We start from the raw sequence: 4,726 nt of genomic DNA on the forward strand, positions 1-4,726 counted from the left end.
ATGAATAAACAGAATTTCAACAAAGAAAACATATTTTTAAAAATCGATTTTGGAAATGAAGTATACAGTGTCTAAATTGAAAAATTCACCATAGGAATTCAACGTCATACTTAATGAAGCAGAAGAAAAAAAATAATCAAATTTAAGAAAAGTCTTTTGAAATTATACAAATAGAGGAGAAAAAAGAAAAAAAGAAGCAAAGAGTGAAGAAAGTCTAAAGCGCTTTCAAAAGGACTAACATACACATTATGAGAGTCACAAAAGGAAGAGAGACAAAGGAGAAGAAAGCTTAAATAAGGCCATTATGGCTCCAAACTTCCCAAATCTGGGGGAAGAAATAAGTTAATGAAACACTAGGAATTCTGGGAAGGAGGATTCAAAACAGTATATACTAAAAAACATAATAACCTAATTGTTAAGTAGCAAAGAAAAGGACTTTTTAAAACAGCAGGAGAAATGTGGCTTGTCAGGTTCATGTGAGTGTCCATAACACTACTAGCAGCTTTATCAGCAGAAACCTGGTAGGTCAGAAGAAGAGAGAGGATATTTTCAAAGAAGAAGAAAAATAAAGAAAACTACAAATCAAAAACACTGTATCTGACAAAACTGTCCTTCAGAAATAAAAGATAAAGACTTTCTCAGATAAACAAAAGTTGAGAGAGATCATCAACAATAAAACAGCCTTACAAGAACTGTTAAAGGGAATCCTTTCAGTTGAAATAAAAGGATGATAGACATCAATACAAAATCCTATGAAAGTACAGAACTCATTGATACATGTATAGACTAACCCAGAATATCATAGTACAATAACAGTGTTGCCTAAGTCTTTTAAAATTCTGGTATAGAGGTTAAAATATAAAAATATGAAATTAAACTATATGAAGTATGTTAACTGATGCACAATATGAAAAGATTAATTTGACATCAATAATATAAATTATGAGGGGGGAAGTAAAAGAGTAGATTTTGAATGCAACTGAAGTGAAATTCCTAAGACTAAAATCATTTTTTATGGTCATGTTTTATGTAACTTCCATGGTAACCACAAAGAAAAAACCTATAGAAGTTACATGAAGAAATAGGAAAGTAATCAGTGCATCACTACAAAAAAAAAAAAAAAAACCCACAAAAAAAACCAATGAAATACAAAAAAAGGCAGCAAAAGAGGCAAAGATGAATAAAAAACTACAAGATAGAGAACAATTCACAAAATGATAGGAGTAACCTATTAGCAACTTTAAATGTAAATGGATTAAACTTTCCAACCAAAAGATACAGAGTAGAATACCAAAAGGAGCAAGAGATTATGAGCTCACTGGAGAATTCTACCAAATATTTAAAGAAGAATTAATGATACTCATTTTCATATTCTTCCAAAAAATAGAAGAGGAGGGAACAGTTCTGAATTAATTTTATAAGGTCAACATTTACCTGATACCAAGCCAGAAAAAGACATTGTAAGAAAAGAAAACTAGAGATCAATAGCCCTGAGAAATAGAGATACAAAAATTTTCAGCAAAATACCATTAAGCCAAACTCAACAGAGCATTAAAAGATCATAAATGACCATGACCAAGGGGGAGTTATCTCTGAAATGTAAGGATATTTCAATCTACGAAAAAAAATCAATGTGATACACCACAATTATAGAATGAAGAATAAAAATTTTATGATCATCAAAAAGCACTTTACAAAATTGAGCATCCTTCAATGATAAAAATAATAAACTAGGAAGAGAATTAAATTACCTCAACATAATAGAGTTCACATTTGAAGCCCACAGCCGACATCAAAATGAAGAAAGCTTTTCTTCTAAATTAGGAAGAAGAAGACAGGGATGCTAACTTATTGCCACTTTTATTTGGCATGGTAAAGATATCCTAGCAATACTAATTAGGCAAGAAAAAGAAAAGACAACCTAATTGGGAAAGAAGTAAAATTTTCTTTGTTCAGAGGTTACATGTTCTAATATGTAGGAAACTCAAAGGATTCCACTAACCCCAATACTACCCCCCCAAGAAAAACTGTAACACCCAATAAATTTAGTAAAGTTGTAAGATGCAAAATATTAAAAAGCCAGTTGCATTTCTATACACTAACAATGAAAAACCCTAAAAGGGAATTAAGAAAATAATCTAATTTACAATAACATCAAAAAGAATAAAATACTTAAGTGTAAACTAAGCCAAAGAGGCAAAAGAAGTGTTCACTGAAAACTCCAAAAGATTGCTGCAAGAATTTAAAGACACAAATAAATGGGAAGAATGCCTTGTTCATTGATTGAAAGATTTAATGTTGTTAAAATGTCTATACTACCCCATGATCTACAGATTCACTGGAATCCCTTCCAAAATCCCAATACTGTTTTTTTTCAGGAATATAAAAAATATCCTAAAACCCATATGGAATCATAAAGATTAAGAAAAAGTAAAACAATCTGGAAAAATGGAAACAAGCCTTACACTCCCTGACTTCAAAACCTATTAGAAAGTTATGGTACTGGCCTAAAGATGTATTTATAGACCAATGGAACAGAATGGAGAACCCAGAAGTAAATCCATGCATACATGGTTAAGTGATCTTTGACATGATCCAAGACTGCATAGTGGGGAAAGGACAATCTCCTCAGGAAATGATGTTGGAATAACTGGATACTCACATGCAGACAAATGAAATAGATCTCATACCATTCACAAAAGTCAACTCAAAGTTGATTAAAGATTGAAAAGTAATATCTGAAACTTAACTCTTTTATAAGAAAATATACCAGATAAGCTTCACTACTTTGGTCTTGGCTAAGATTTGTTGGCTATGACACGAAAAGCACAGGCAACAATAAAATGTAGACAAGTAGACTTGTCTACATCAAATTAAAAAGCTTTATACTGCAAAAAAAAAATCAGTAATATGAAAAGGCATGTATGGAGTTGGAGAAAATACTGCAAACCATGTTACCTGATAAAAGGCTAACATCTGAAATATATAAGGGACATTTACACTCAATAAAAAAAGCCTACTAACCTCATTTAAAAAACTAGCAAAGGAGGGGTGCCTGTGTGGCTCAGTGGGTTAAGCCTCTGCCTTCCTCTCAGGTCATGATCCCAGAGTCCTGGGATCAAGCCCCGCATCGGGCTCTCTGCTCAGCAGGGAGCCTGCTTCCTCCTCTCTCTCTGCCTGCTTCTCTGTGATCTCCGTCTGTCAACAAACAAACAAACAAATAAAAAAAAAACAACCACAAAAACTAACTAGCAAAGGAGATTGACATTTCTCCAAAAAAGACCTCAAATGTTGTCGCAAATGGCAAGATTTCATTTCTTTTGATGGCTGCATAGTATTCCATTGTGTATATATACCACATCTTCTTGATCCATTCATCTGTTGATGGGCATCTACGTTCTTTCCATAGTTTGACTATTGTGGACATTGCTGCTATAAACATTCGGGTGCACGTGCCCCTTTGGGTCACTACGTTTGTATCTTTAGGTTAAATACCCAATAGTGCAATTGCTGGGTCATAGGGCAGTTCTATTTTCAACATTTTGAGGAACCTCCATGCTGTTTTCCAGAGTGGCTGCACCAGCTTGCATTCCCACCAACAGTGTAGGAGGGTTCCCCTTTCTCCACATCCTCGCCAGCATCTGTCATTTCCTGACTTGTTTATTTTAGCCATTCTGACTGGTTTGAGGTGATATCTCATTGTGGTTTTGATTTGTATTTCCCTGATGCCGAGTGATATGGAGCACTTTTTCATGTGTCTGTTGGCGTATCATGCTTAGCGAAATAAGTCAAGCAGAGAAAGACAACTATCATATGATCTCCCTGATATGAGGAAGTGGTGATGCAACATGGGGGCTTAAGTGGGTAGGAGAAGAATATTTTTTTAAATATAAAAAAAAAAGACCTCAAATGGTCAATGGTATATGAAAAGATACTCAACACCACTAACCATCAGGGAAATACAAATCAAAACCACAATGAGTATTGCCTCACAGCAGTTAGCAGGGCCATTAGAAAAAAAAAAAATAGGTAACAAAAAATAAAAATGTCAGAAATTGAAACCCTTGTGTATTGGTGGGAATGCAAAATGAGGCATCCTTTATTGGAAAAAATAGGCACTTTTCTGAAAAAGTTTAAAATACAACTTCCACATGATCTAGCAATCCCACTTTAGGACATTTAAATGAACTGAAATTGGAATCCCAAAGAGATATTTTCACTACCATGTTTATTACAGCGTTATTCATAATAGCCAAGAAGTGGAAATAACCTAAGTGTCCACTGATGGATATTTGGATAAGGAAAGTATAGTATATTCCTCAGTGGAATAATATTCAGTCTTTAAAAAAAGAAGGAAATCCTGTCATGCTGTGACATTGATGAATGTTGAGGATGTTATGCTAACTGAAATATGCTTGTTACAGAAGGACAAGTACATATGATTCCACTTATGTTAGGTACCTGAAGCAGTCAAACCCACTGAAGCAGAAAGTAGAAATGTTATCATGGTTGGAGAGAGGGAGACAATTGAAAGTTGTTGTGCAATAGGTATAGTTTCAGTCATGCAAGATGAAAAAGTCCTAAAAACCTTCTGTACAATAATATGCATATAGTTAATATCATACTGTACTTTTACAAATTTGTTAAAGAGAGATTTCATGTCATGTTTATTTTTTATCACAATAAAATAAACCTGCCCCAGATAACACACAGAAAAACAAAACAA

The sequence above is a fragment of the Mustela nivalis genome, assembly GCF_964662115.1.
Source record: "Mustela nivalis genome assembly, chromosome: 4".
NCBI lineage: Eukaryota > Metazoa > Chordata > Mammalia > Carnivora > Mustelidae > Mustela > Mustela nivalis.